General features: G+C 36.7%; 1 long non-coding RNA gene across 1 annotated transcript in view; it reads left to right on the forward strand.

Moving 5' to 3' along the window:
- Nucleotides 1-269: 269 nt before the first annotated feature.
- The window catches only part of LOC141381272 (uncharacterized), a 66,135-nt gene continuing 50,536 nt past the window's right edge, over nt 270-15,868 (forward strand). Inside the window, exon 1 of the long non-coding RNA XR_012401188.1 lies at nt 270-379. This is a non-coding gene — a long non-coding RNA (uncharacterized lncRNA). The remainder of the gene's footprint in view (nt 380-15,868) is intronic.

A 15,868-nucleotide genomic window follows, 5' to 3' on the forward strand; every position in this document is an offset into this window, starting at 1 on the left:
AAGGGGTGGATGTAACATGCAGTATATCTGTGACTGAACAAAGCATGTAAATATCAGGTTTCTAAATGGCTTTCAGAAGTTGGCGTCATATCTAGCCATAACAACTCATATTGTATACATTTACTGTGGTTCAGAGTTAACTTCGCAATTATGGTTCTACCTTGCTCCAAAGCAGGCTTTCATTATCCTGAGTAAAAAAAAATAAATGGGGCTGAGGCTCCAAGGTACAAAATAAAAAGTACTATTACTAAAAATTTACCAACTCTAGTGACAGCTTTTGTATCTTTGTACAACATAGTAGGACTAGTTGTCATAAGGGCCCACAAAAGATCGATGGGTTTGGTTTTTCCTGAGTAACAGCAGTCAAAACAACTTTAAGGTAAGAAAATATAAAAACTGACTCTGATAAAGTGTTCTTTATTGGCATTCAATGTTCCATGAAGAAGTGTGACATCCATAGAACTTTTTTTAAAACACTTTAAAAAAAAATGGAAAAAGGTTGTTAAGATTAGGGGAGCATGGGGCACAAAGTAAAGCGGGGTAAAATGTGACACAAAGTTTTAGGGTATTTGCTCAGGGTTAACCATGGCATGCTTCTGAGATTTTCACCACAGTGTCAGCAAACGTTTTCCTGCCAATTATTGAAAAAGTTTGTATGGAATTTGGATGAGAAACACAGGAGAAACAATTTTTGCAGCATAAAGGTATTTTTTATGACAGGCAATGATTTTTTTTATTTTAAATAAATCTGTGAAAGTATGTAGACTATATTGTTGTCATTATTGTCTTCTGCACAAAAAGATGGGACAATTGTGAAAGATGTAAAATTGCACAATGACTTATAACCAGTTTTGAGAAAAACACGACACAGTGGGTTAGTTGTAACAGGTTGTTACAAATAAGCCGCACATTGTTGTACCAAAAAGTAAACAAACAAAATAATTGTTGAATTTTGAGTGTAATGTTAAAAACTTTTTAAATAAAATGTTTTTTTGAATATAATATTTTTTTAATAGAAAAAATAAATTATATTGCTAAAATGCAAATAAAATCATTGTATAATAATGGATTATAATGCAAATAAATCCAAATGTGTTTATGTGTCCAATAAATTAATAAATATATACAATTAAAAAAAGTAAGTACTAAGGAGTTATACTATTAAGTAAACTGAATTAAATTTAATTGTGTGAAACCTGACTTTATAAGCACCAGTTGCAGCTAACCTTCTGTCTATTACAACTTGCCCAGCAGGTGGGGTAAATTGAAACATTTTTACCCCTGGCACTTTCGGCAATACTGCATAGAAACCATATGCTCAGCGATCATACAACCAGTGCTCATTTGTAGGAGAAGCTTGTCTGCTGTTGGCCAAAAAAAAAAAAAAAAAAAAAAAAAAAAAAAAATATATATATATATATATATATATATATATATATATATATATATATATATATATATATATATATATATATATATATATATATATATGGTTTGTCTAACCCATTACTTTGTTTATTATTTAGTTACTTTGTGCCCCGCTCTCTCCTATTCAAATGTTTTTTTACACTAAAAAATAAAATTTTTTTGTATAAAAACATGGGAAATGTACTGGCAGCTCATTGAACAGACTTTGTATTATAAATTAAAAACAGAAAACTTTCGTTAATTGACAGTGTGCCAGCATTTAAAAAAAAATAATAAAAGAAAATAAATAAATATAAATATATATATATATATATATATATATATATATATATATATATATATATATATATATATATATATATATATATATATAATGGCAAATTTTAAGTATATACATATGGGACAAAACACTTTATATATGTAGTTTACCTAGGCTAAGTCTTTGACCAACCTAGGTTCTATGACGACACTTTAAACACATTTTTTTAGCCATTGGCAAAAAAGTATTGGCAAAATAATCATAATAGATGAACATCAAATAAGAATCAAAGATTTGTAATTGAAGACACATTACCTTAAAATCACCAGCAGAGGGAAGTACAACCTTTTGCTTACAAGATTCTGTCAAGTTGAGTAGAGTTATCCAAGAAACCACATATCTTCTTATTATAGATGATCATACAACCTGACAATCTTTAATGCCTCAGGAAAAGGTATGAACACCTTTTTCTGTCTTTTTTTTATTTTACACTCTAAAATACCGATGTCTATTTACTCCAGTGGGCCAACTGATAAATCCTTCTCATCAAGTTCACCTTGCCTTGGGTCCGTTTTTTTAAAACTCATACTGTCTGTTTTAATGTTCTTTCTATATGTAAGATGAGCAGGATAAAGCAAGGTACCCAACAGCAAAAAAAAAAAAAAAAAAAAGAAACCCTCTTCAAACACAGAAAGTGCTTGCATATATTCATGAAGACTATGCAAAAGAACAGCTCGAGTATGAAGTCAGTCAGCACTAGAGGGTAATCTGCCACACTACAGCTTTTAATGATTGCTTCTCCCCTGACAAACAGCTCTAATTGGATCGTTCTCCTACAGTCAATGATATACAAAGGTTTGGAGCTTTGTCATTTGGCTGTGGCTCACCATGAGCACAAGAGGTGTCAGGATTATTGACAGTGCCAGCTGCTCAAACACACTCTGCCTGTTCAGCTTAGCTCGGCTTGCTTCACCAAAGGCTGAATGAACCAGTACAGGACGTTTTAGTGCTTCTTCAGCGCTGCGAAGCTGAGGAGGTGAGCAGGCCTAAAGGGTACAATGTCAGATTGAATTAGAGAGAGAGTGCGTGTGATGCTGACGTTCGGGTTTCTCTGTGGTCTTCCCTGCATCTCCGTCAGGGAACCTACGTATCTGCTGAGTCTCTCCCCTCTGAAGTTTGTTTTCATTGCTTTATGAGATAAAATCAAGGGAAAGAGATGTTGCATAAATACTGAAATGCAAGGACGCCGGCTTTGAGTAAAGAGCATGCATTGAAATGAAATGTACAAGGCTGTAATGGGATTACACAATGGTAGGCAACAGGACTTTGCTAAGCTTTGATGGAAAAAGTGCAGTGCATGATAGAAGGTGATTTAAAAGGCATCGACAATCCTGATTGTAAAATGTGTTATAGATGGAAAGGGATGGAAAAGTTACTTTAAACAAGTATTTCACTAGACACTATTCATTGCATGAGTTAAAAAGTCATTGATAATATGTTTGAAAACTTACATTTAGTAACTTAATCTAAATATTCTAAATACTTGAAATATGGCATCCACACTGTATAAAACATTTGTTAATGAACAAATTCCATATTTTGTACTGTTATCCATTACGGTTATGAGCTGCAAAATTCACCTCTGCAGTTTAGCAAAGTGACATTTTAGTAGTTTAAACAATATATTGTATAAGAAATAGTTTATTAAGAATTAATTCTGTAAAACAACAAGAAAGTTAGTTTTTTTATGCTGTAATCTACAACAAATATCCACAGTGTATCACTTCAAACTATTAAATCTATCGAAAGGTGTTGGACGAAAAATTTACACTACCTGACAAAAGTCTTGTCATTGATCCCAGTTTCAAGAGCAACAAATAGTAACTTGACTTCTAGTTTATCATATGGAAAAGTGTCAGAAAGCAGATTTTTTTCAGATGAATCATCTGTTGAACTGCATCCCAACCATCACAAATACTGCAGATCTTTTGGAACCTGTATGGACCCAAGATTCTCAAAGAAATCTGTCAGGTTTGGTGAAGAAAAAGTCATAGTTTGGGGTTACATTCAGTATGGGGCATGCCAGAGATCTGCAGAGTGGATAGCAACATCAACAGCCTGAGGTATGAAAACATTTGGGCTGCCCAATTACGTCACGTGAGGAGATCAAAGCAAGGAACAACAGAGACGAGGATCCAAGTGCAGATAAATAAGATTATATTTAAGCAAAACAGGGACAAACAGAAATGGCTGATACAAAAAGGACAATCCAAAAACGTAGTCAAAAAACTGGCATAAGGTCAAAAAAAGATGACAAACAGGAATCAAACAATAAACAAGGCTAAAGTCAAGAAACAGGCAAAACAACAAGAAGCTAGGACATGCAAGGTACATACATCAACATCAAAGACTCCATACTAAACTGGTGTATGTGTGGTGTATAAATAGTCTAAATGATCAGTCATAACAAGTCTCAGCTGTGTCTCATCAGTCTTGATGAGCAGCTGGTGTTTGGCATGGCCTGATAGGACTTGTAGTTCCTAAACATGACATTTGTAGTTCACCAGCGATCTGTCAGGAAGGATCACTGGTGAACATGACAATTACATTACAAACCAGGAGAGGGCAAATTCTTCAGCACGGTAGCACTCATGTCATACGTCAGCCTCCACATCAAAGTTCCTGAAAGCAAAGAAGATCAAGGTGCTCCAGGATTGGCCAGCTTAATCACCAGACACGAACATTATTGAGCATGTCTGGGGTAAGATGAAGGAGGAGGAATTGAAGATGAATCAAAATAATCTTGATGAACTCTGGGAGTCCTGCAAGAACGCTTTCTTTGCCATTCAATATGACTTAATTACTAAGTTATTTGAGTCATTGCAGAGATGTATGGATGCAGTCCTCCAAGTTCATGGGAGCCATTCACAATTATTAATTCTTTTTCCACTGCATCATGACTTTATATTCTATACTGTACATTATGTCTGTTAAGTGTCAAGATTTTTGTCTAAGCAAAGTCAGACCTTTCTATCCTAATTAAATGACTAAAGATCAAGGCATGGTCATATTTTATTATGGTAAAGTTATTGTAATATAGAGGCCTTTGCCTTTCATATAAGCCACTTCTGAAACTAAATAATCCACTAGAAGTCAAGCTATTATTTGTTGTTCCTAAAACTTGGATAGGCAACAAGATTTGTCAGGTAGTGTACTGTATATCATTCAAGAAGGGAACACAAGGCTTTAAGAACTTGTAGGTGTTGTTTGTCTTTTTTTAGGTACAAATTTATTAGCGTTAGTCCTAGTATTAGTATCTGAAGGGTGGTATACTAAATAATTAAATAAATAAACAACAACCACCAATATTCAAACAAAATAAAAAAACAATCATCAGTTCAGAAATGTACACCGCCTGCTTACAAGGTGAAATATCTCTACATCTAATGCATTTTTTCATTAACATCAGTAGATATTTTTTACATTTTGAATAAAAAATTGAAATAGATTTTAGAATGGAGCATATTGGATGTGTATTTCAGAGTACATTACACTGTTTGTGTGTGTTTATATCTAAATATGGTCAAAATTAAGGCCAATAGGGTATATGCGGAAGGACTTTAAATTTGCCAGTAACCCGGGTCAAGCACTTCCGATGAGCTATATTCCATTACAAATCAGCACGTTTAAGATCTGTTTTCTTTAAAAATCTCCACTGGCTGAGTGATATCCGATATAAAGTGGGTCTTACAATGTACAAGAATCACTATATTATATTACATCTTCCTCGCCATGTCTTTATAATATGAGCATTTATTTTACCCCAGTATATCCAATATGTATATAGAGTTTCTGCGCTAGCCTGCTAATCCTGACGGCCATGTGTGAGTAAACGGCATTTCATCTCATTTTACGCTTGAGCAACTAAATGTATGCCAAAGTCTATTTAACTGATTTTATTTTATTTACATTACAAGGCCGATGCTGTAAAAGAAACTGTATAAAATGAAAAAAAAAAAGTCACATTAACCGGAAATTTATCAGAATAGGAAGAAATACTGCATATTCCATATATCATATCAAGGCCAATTTATAGGGCTTAAAATGGACCTGTAAAACATTTCTGTACAATGTTTGCAGCTTTCTAAGCCCCACACCTTTTATTTTAGATATGAGAGAACAATTGACTATACTGTTTTAGTGCATTCCACGGCACCTTCAAACATTTCACACCGATAAACAAATAGGAGTTAAATTTTCTGCAAGCAAGCAAAACTTTGTTGACAAGTACAACAGTTATACACATACCCAATAATACATTCAACTGGTTCCCTTCATTATCACCATGAATAATATTTAGAAATAAGCATTTGTATCTGTTCTGACCTGTTAACTCCTCTTAGACCTTCACAAGGGGACAGAGTAATTACTGCAGGCAGTGCTATTTACATGAACAGTAGGTTTCTCTGCGAGTCTAGTGTCCCTTTGGGAGTATAACAGTCTATGCTGGCAATGGGTAAGAACGGTAAGATGTTTCCACATGATTTCCACATTATGTTCAGACCTTTAACAGCCTCATGAGCCAGACAAACCTCAATAATGGGATGAGAAAACCCATTATCACTGTTATACAGCTGTATTACCTACTGAACAAACGACCTCTCCTGTAATCATCACAGATCCCTGACAGTTTCAGATTTCTTTGTGTCTTGAATACTTTTCTGTATTTCCAACCACAACAACAACAACAACAGTGGATGTTTCATAGTAAGTACACCAAACAGGAATTTCTCTTGTTTTCGCTTTAGCAGCAGATCCGCTTTCTGGTTTTCTATGTGTCGAATTTCAGGCAGCTTATTCTTTGTGCTGGGAAGATCTCCCAGTAATAATGGTCATAAAAACGGTGCCTATTTGAAACGTGTGGCGGAGCTGTTAATGAAAGCGGTGCGATTTATTCTGCAGTACGAATAGCGTACAATTTTGCCCTCACACCACAGCACACGCAGGCTTAATAGTCAGGGGGTTTAGCCTGAACAATGCACGGGTGATGATTTGTAATATCACATCTTATTTTTAGGCGCAGGCTATGAGAAGCGTCATTAGAAAATGAGCCGAATCGACTTTAAAGGCCTTCCTTTGCATCTCAGTTGTCGGGGTTTAGCGGTTTCCCATCTAGTGCTGACGGTTAATGTCTGTTTCAGGTTACACATCATGTCAGGCCTGCATGTGAGCATTCAGAAACTTTAATCTGATTGATACGTTTATCTATACAGCGTGGGGAAAGGGAGGGAAATAACCATTTATCTGTAATTTGGATGGGAAATTTAAATCTGTGGAAAAAAAGTCCACTTTTTTCTGTATTTATTCCAAGATGGTGTTTTTTTGTCTTAATGTTACATAGTAATACCCATAGTTGGACCCTTAGAATTGGTACTGCCTCAATGACGCTTTTTGTTTTTGACAGCTTGCAGGTGTCCACGTGAAATATGAGCATCTGTGGGATATACACTGTAATAAGCATGCATTGATTAAAAAGTTCATAAGCGTGAACAGAGCAGAGCAGATCATATCAGGTCTGTAGGTCTAATGACTAAATATGCCTAGACTTCCTAGTCAGGAAGAACCAAAAAGCCCCGTGCTGCCCCCCTTTAGCACACTAATAATAACTGTGATAAATTTTAATCAAGCTGGCGCAGGCTGTTGTTGTTGGGGTAAATCAAACCTCTGCATACATGGCTTCAAGGTTTGCACGCATGCTAGAAAATGCTCCTTGGGATGTTTGTCGAACGCATAAACCTAGGGATATTGATACTGCATTCAAATGCAAATTCAATTTAAACAACAAAAAGAAAAAAAAAAACTGAATTAATACGATTTGCTTTATTTCAGTTATGTGGACGTGTGAATTTCAGTGAATCAGGACATGCCCTTAAGGAAGTTGAGAGAAATTAATTCATCCTTGTATCTATTCAATCACATTTACATCCATCCGTTGATTATGCATGGACCGACCCACACATCCACTCATCTGTACATTCAGTTACAAACCACCCATATGTCTGCACTCCCTGATCCAACCAACCACCCAACCATTCATCCATTTATCTGAATTTACTCAACTCTCCATGAACCCATTCATCCACCCATACAATTCTGTCAATCCAACTTTCAACCCACAATTTCTTTCTTTCATCCATCCATCCATCCATCCATCTATCCATCCATCCATCCATCCATCCATCCATCCATCCACCCTTTCATTTTCAACCCATTCATCCACCTAACTACCCATTCTTTGGTACAAACCCCTTTTGTTACATCTATTAATTTATCCATAAATTATCTACCCATCCATCCTTCCATCCATCCATCCACCCTTTCATTTTCAACCCATTCATCCACCTAACTACTCATTCTTTGGTACAAACACCTATTGGTACATATATTAATTTATTCATCAATTACCCACCCACCCATCCATCTCAATTTATCCAACACTCCATGAACCCATTCATCCACCCATATAACTACTTATCATTTTATTCAGACCAACTTTTAGTCGACAATTCCATCCATCCATCCATCCATCCATCCATCCATCCATCCATCCATCCATCCATCCATCCATCCATCTTTCCATTTTCAACCCATTCATCCACCTATCTACTAATTTTTTGGTACAAACCCCCATTGGTACCTCTATTCATGTATCCATTAATTACCTATCCACCCGCCCATCCTTCCATCTATACACCCACTCATTGCTCATTCCACTCATTAATCCATTCACCCACCTATCTGCCATCAGTTCATTCCCCTTTAATTTATCCAGTTATCTATCATTTCATCTATAGATGTGGTTTATAAATCTTCTATTCAAAGCTTTAAAAATACTTTAAAAGCCAGTTTTCAAATTATTTTTTTTTCTTTTTTTAAACCAGACAGTATTTTTAATTTTTTTGTATTGCAGCACATAGAAAAAAGAAAGACACTAGGCACACCCAAATGTTATGTTCCTGTATACAAGATATTTGATTAATCTTTGAAGGCAGCACAGATCAGGGGTCACATGTACAAAGACTTCCATTGAATTCATACTAAAACATTTACAGCTTTGTGCGTACGCAGTAAAAAAATCAGATGTATGAAACACTGCTTACGCAAAATCCCACACATATTCTCTTTGCACATCGAATTAACGTGAAACTGAGCGCATGTGCATGAGCGCAAAACCCCTCTCTGCATCCTCACCCTGATAAATACGTTAATGACTCTACTTTGGCAAGACCACACAAAAAAGCAATGGAAAAACCAAGCAAAAAAGAGAAAGTTCACAGAATGTAAATTGGAGGTGCTTCTATTGCAGGTAGACTGGAGAAAAATAGTTATTTGCAAGTTTGTCCTCCTGAATTAATAACAAAAGAAGAAAAAAATACAGTGGGAGAATTTAGCTGATGCGATTAACGCAGTGGGGTCTGAATATCGGACTGTGAGTGAATTAAAAAAGAAATGGTCCGATGTAAAAATGCAGGTTAAGAGGAGAACAGCGGCGCAGCATCAAAGTATGGGCCGAACAGACAGGGGGACCAGGGGATGCTGAACTAACACCCTTTGAGGAGAGAGTTGCCTCAATTGTGGGCAACACTTTACTGTCTGGAGTAGTATCCGTGTCTGTGGGAGACAAAGATGTATTAGAGGAACGCTTTATTAGGGCGGTATAGCAGCACCCCTCTGCTCTTATCAAGGCAGTGCCACTGGCATTTCAGCTGCCCAATCGCCCGCTCTGCAAGCATGCTGTTTGTGAGAATAAATTAATCATGGGATGACCAAGGCCACCTTGCTACAATATTTGTTAAGCACATTTGAACCTCACATATTATTTGCATATTTATTGAATGGAAATGTTTCTGATTCCTTTATGCAAATTCGTCTTCAGATGGTGCCTTATAGCAATGTGCGTGCAGTTGATCGCTCCGATTACATTGGGAAAACCGGCGATCGCTGCAAATTGCACTTTAATGTTTGACTGGTCAACTGCATGGTATGGAAACCTTATATAGACATGCGGATGATCCCGTCCCATACAGCTGGCATTCAGGGCCGGAGCAAGCTGAACTGCCGCTCTAGGCAAAGGACGGTCACGCTGCCCTCAACCCTAACCCTTTCTATTCTGCCGCCCTAGACGCGGATATAATGGAGGGCGCGGCTGATGAGGGTAGTGTCGAGGAAGCCGCCTCTATTCCATCGCACTAGCCTAACTGAAGGCGCGAGTGGTAAGGGTAGTGTCGCGGACACCACCCTCTCTATCCTGCCGCCCTAGATGCGAACTGAGGGCGCAGGTGGTGAGGGTTGTGTCGCTGACACCGCCCTCTCTTAGTTGCGGTTTTAACTGAGGGCGCAGGTGGTAAGGGTTGAGTCGGGGATGCTGCCCTCTCTATTCTGCCGCCCTAGGTGGTTGCCTAGGTCGCCTCTATGGATGCGCCGGCCCTGCTGGCATTGCACGGCTCAAAGATACTTTGTAGTGTGCAATTTAACACAATTACCTCTAGGAGTCGCCAATGAAAATAAAACAAACACACACAAGAAATACACATATGCCAGGCATGAAGTTGGTGTGGACCATTGCACATTCTCACGTTCATTTCATCATCAGTAAATCGTGAAATCTGGCATGTGCAAAGTTTTGTGCATTGTATCAAGTTTTGATACATGAGGCCCCAGATGTATGTTGGCTATCTTTGATCTATATGATGTGTACAATCATCTTAAAGCACATAAAACAGCAGATGCAATCATGCTTGGTTATCAAAAAATTTTCTCTCTGTTTTGTTGTAAGTCGTTAAAATGTTATGCTGTTGTCCAAAATGAGTTCCAGGAGGTTTGGACTTGATGGTGACATCAATAAGCAGGATAATTAGCAAGAAGATGCCCTTCAGCGAGCCACAATATGTCAGTTTGCTGCACGATGGCCTCTCGTGGCCTAAGCAGCTCTGAATAAAACCTGTCCATTAAATGTCATATAATATGCTCTCCTGCTGTAAAAAATAATGATATTCTATGTGTCCAGACACTGTCTGTTCTCAAGCTCAATCATAATGTCAGCAATGACATGCACCATTTCTCTTGACTGCTAATAAGTCCACATTCCCTAATGTAGGATTTCTTATTACCGAATGCAAATATAAACAGCACACAGGTTTTAAGCTAGTTAAAGAAACACACTGAAGCTGAAAGTTTTGCAGAAACTAACTAACTAGCACGGACAATTCAGCCATGCTATATCCTCAAGCAAATCTTTGTTTGCACCAAACTGCATCTAAATAGATGCTGAAGCAGACCAGCAATCCCCTCAGTAAAACTTTTTTGATAAACTCTGAGACTTGGGGAAAGTCCAGAGGTCTTTTCAATTTAAATGTTTATGGAGCAGCAGCAGCTGCGGTCCCCTTTGGTTTACACAGTTTGCATTTATCCGGACAATTCTTGGGTTTTATATGTTTTTATGCATCAGAGAAGAGTTTTCTCATCAAAAAACTTTCATTTTCTTTGTGTACTCGCTCCTCAAGGTAATTGGTTCCCCAAATGGAAACACAACTCTGAGGAAAACAGTTCATTTCCTGCAGTAAAACTTTACTCTGGGAGTTCAGAAGCTTCCGGCTCTGTTCCACAGGGAGCTTTAGAAAGATGATATGTTGATGATCAGCTCAGTCCTACTGACAGTCCTACAGCACAGCCCAAGTCCTATTAATACACCCCATCATCTTTTTCCCTTCTGGAAGCTTCTCAGATGCTTCTGCTCAGATACTTGCAAAGATGCTGTCTGTAGAGATCTGCTCTTTACAGACCTTTCGTTTATATGAAAATAGGCTCATTTCTAAAATAACACAATCCGAATAATAATAAAAATGCTTCAGTACAATCTGTTTTTATAGCTCTCAAATGAGAAAAGTGGTTCATTGTTGTTATCGTCGCCTTGTTCTTGTTGGAACAATTCGCCCTTGATGTTGCTAATTATAGGACTTGACTTGTATGAGCTGTGTTTGATGTGAATTTATTTTAGAATGTGTTTTGCTGACTGAAGGAGAGTGCCGAACGTTAAACTCGAGTTCAAGCTGTTGTCTTGTAAATAAGACTGTCTGTCAGTTGTTTCCTAAAGGTAAAAAAGGTCACTTTACTTTGACTCGTGTGTTTCAGATCATCACACTGTCAGAAAGAAAAACAAACCTCTGATGTTGCCTTGAAGAGAGATTTTTAAATCTACAAAAAGAATAAAGAGTTTTGGGTGAATGGTTCACTTAAGAATAATATTTCTGGCATTATTTACCCATCTCATGTCAAAAAAAAAAAAAAAAAAAAAAAAGAAAGACAAATAAGTCTTTGTTCTCTGTGTAATGCATGAATCATCACAGGTCACAGATCTTTCTTTATTTTGACTGTTTATTGTCAAGCTTAAAATAAAATGCACAAAAACAAACTTTAAAGTCTGAGGAAGAAACACTGTAATACTAAACACTAAAATCAAACTGGTGCCTGAAAATATGGCAGATTTTTAATGTCAGATTTAAGATGTAAGGATTCCATGTGTTGCTCTGCTTCAAAATAGCTTCTTGCAGTACTGTCAAATCCGTATTGCTACTTTAAAATCAACATATAGGTAAATATAAGCTAATTTGTCAGTATCCTGTCAGTCCTAAATCATGAATTCATTAATTTTCTTTTCATTCATTCATTCATTTTCTTGTCGGCTTAGTCCCTTTATTAATCCGGCGTCGCCACAGAGGAATGAACCGCCAACTTATCCAGCAAGTTTTTACGCAGCAAATGCCCTTCCAGCCGCAACCCATCTCTGGGAACATTTACTTTTCAGCTTAGTCCCTTTATTATTCAAGGGTCGCCACAGCGGAATGAACTGCCAACTTATCCAGCATATGTTTTATGAAGTGGAAGCCCTTCTCAAATCAAATCAAATCAAATCACTTTTATTGTCACATCATCAGCAGCATGTGTGCTATGATGAATGAAAAGCTTAGGTGCTGGCTCCAGACAGTACAAAATACAGATAGCAAATACAACGACAGTACAAAATACAGACAGTGCAAAAACAGCGACCATGTGAAATTGACAGCGATATGTACAATGAATAGGTGTCCACGTAGTTGTAGGCAAAATTGTTTCAAGTATGGATTGGTTAAAGTGCAGTGCATTCTACATATTGATGGTGTGCAGTGAGGGGTATGGAAGAGTCTGTCTGTGGTGTGTTAGGTGTTCATCAGCCTGATAGTCTGAGGGAAGAAACTTTCCTTCAGCCGGCTGGTGCGTGATCGGATGCTGCGGAGCCGTCTGCCTGAGGGTAGCAGTCTTACATACACTACGACCAATTAGTGCATGCCTCCGAACTTGTGGGGGAAATGGAAGCACACGGAGGAAACCCACACAAACACGGGCAGAACATGCAAACTCCACACATAAATGCCAATTGACCCAGCCTGGGCTCGAACCAGCAACCTTCTTGCTGTGAAGCGATTGTGCTACCCACTGCAACACCGTGCTGCTCTCCATCCTAAATATTATTCAATAAGGAATAAGTTTGTCCTAAATCCTAGTATGTTAAATAAGTATTGCATTGTTAGCCAGATGGTCTCCTATTGCTGGTAGAAATATACTTTTCTTGTAATGTGTATAATTTTAAATAGTAATATAACACTAAATTAATCTTTTTACACTATAATGACTGTATTTTACACATACTTGAAGGTATTTGCTTCCAATGAAAAATGAATAAATAAATATAAAAGTTTTTATACACATAAATTAAAACTAAATCTGTTAAAAAAACATTTATAGCACTCACTTTATTAATATTCAACCATATATTATTATTACAAATCAGGATATAAAGTTGTAAAGTTTAATTTATGGTGATAATGTAAATAATGTTCTGTAGTTTAGCGGTGTAATTCTGGCATGTACTGGAAAAAGGCCTTTAAAATTTAAATAAGTACCTTTTTTTACCTGCTTTATGTGTTTTGTTTCTAATTTGTATTGTGGACAATTGGACAGCTAATGAGATAAACTGGAAACCATTGCAATTTAACTTGCCAGTCTACATTAAATCATTTCTGCATGCATTTAGTTTAAGCTGATGTGGGCATTCATGTTTTCATACCATCTGGCTCTACCATGTTTTCTGCAATGCTATTTGAAGTGTACAAAACCATACAGCTGCTATTAAATCATTTAGAAAACTTATACACATTAGGTAAAACATTCATTCATTGTCTTCTTGTTGGCTTAGTCCCTTTATTAAACCGGGGTCGCCAAAGCAGAATGAACTGCCAACTTATCCAGCAAGTTTTTACACAGCGGATGCCCTTCCATCCGCAACCCATCTCTGGGAAACATCCACACACACATTCACACACACACACTCATACACTACGGACAATTTAGCCTCCCCAATTCACCTGTACTGCATGTCTTTGGACTGTGGGGGAAACAGGAACACCCGGAGAAAACCCACGCGAAGGCAGGGAGAACATGCAAACTCCACACAGAAACGCCTACTGAGCCGAAGTTCAAACAAGCTACCCAGCGACCTTCTTGCTGTGAGGCGACAGCACTACCTACTGCGCCACTGCCTCGCCCTTAAGTAAAACAAATAAAGTAAAATAATTTTGTTTTTGGTTAGAAATAAGATTATTTGACACATCCCATGTATATCAATTACTGTATTATATATAAATTGTTTTCATAAATAAATAAAAATTTAGTGAGTTAATCCTTAAAATGTGTGAAATAATGCCATGGGGTAATTCAAATAGTCTTATTTAAAAATAAAAACTAATTATTTTTACAATATATTTTATAATATAATTTTTTTTAATATTTCCCAAATTATGTTTAACAGAGCAAGGAAATGTTCACAGAATGTCTGATAAAAAAAATTCTTCTGGAGAAAGTCTCATTTTATTTATATCGGCTAGAATAAAAGCAGTTTTATTTGTTTTTCTTAAAACCATTTAAAGGTCAAAATTATTAGCCCATTTAAGCTTGACAGAACAAACCATCATTATACAATAACTTAATTACCCTAATTACCCTAACCTGCAGAGTTAACCTAATTATCCTAGTTAAGCCTTTAAATGTCACTTTAAGCTGCATAAAAGTGTCATGAAAAATATTTAGTAAAATATTATTTACTGTCATCATGACAAAGATAAAATAAATCAGTTATTAGAAATGAGTTATGAAAACTATTATGTTTAGAAATGTATTGAAAAAAAATCTGCTCTTTGTTAAACAGAAATTGGGAAAAAAATAAACAGGGCTAATAATTCTGACTTTAACTGTATGTCTGTCTGTCTGTCTGTCTGTCTGTCATATATATGTAACATGATAAAAACTTAATTCAAAGCAATCTGTCTTATAACTTACTCTCTGAAATACCCCTTGATTTGAAAACATTTGTATTTGATCTCCTTGCATTGTGTTCATGTTAACATGAAAATATCCCATTTGATACACTTCAGCTATTCCAAATTTACTATTGACATATTTGACCCGCATATTATAAGCATGTGTTCAGAGTTCAAAAAACTTTGTGTCTTTCTTTGTTACTTTTGCTTTGACAAATATTAAGCTAATTTATCATTTATAGTAGAAACACTGTTGTGCACAACTCCACTTTTGATTTATGAGTGCATCTTGCTACCCTATTTACATTTTTGAATTGACAGTCAATTTATTCAAAACAGCTCACATTGCATTGAACTATGTGAAGCAAAACTGAAGGATAAATCCAGGCCTGTTTGTGTTTTATGGATGGAGGTTGACTACACTGTTTCAGAATACAAATGGGAGTCATATGACCTTTCTTGGTGGGGCATGGTAGCTCACTGGTTAGCACTGTGGCTCCACAGCTGGTACAGTTGGCATTTCTGTGTAGAGTTTGCATGTTCTCTCCATTTCCTCTTGGTGCTCTGGTTTTCCTCATAGTCCAACGACGTGCTATAGGTAAATTGAATAAACTAAAGTGCCGTAGTGTATGTGTGTGAATGAGTGAGTATGAATGTTTCCTAGTACTGGGTTGCAGCTAGAAAGGCATCCGCTACGTAAAACGTATGCTGGATAAGTTGGCAGTTCATTCCGCTGTGGCTATTCTTGATGAGTAAAGGGACTAAGCCA

The sequence above is a fragment of the Danio rerio genome, chromosome 3 (assembly GCF_049306965.1).
Source record: "Danio rerio strain Tuebingen ecotype United States chromosome 3, GRCz12tu, whole genome shotgun sequence".
NCBI classification, from domain to species: domain Eukaryota; kingdom Metazoa; phylum Chordata; class Actinopteri; order Cypriniformes; family Danionidae; genus Danio; species Danio rerio.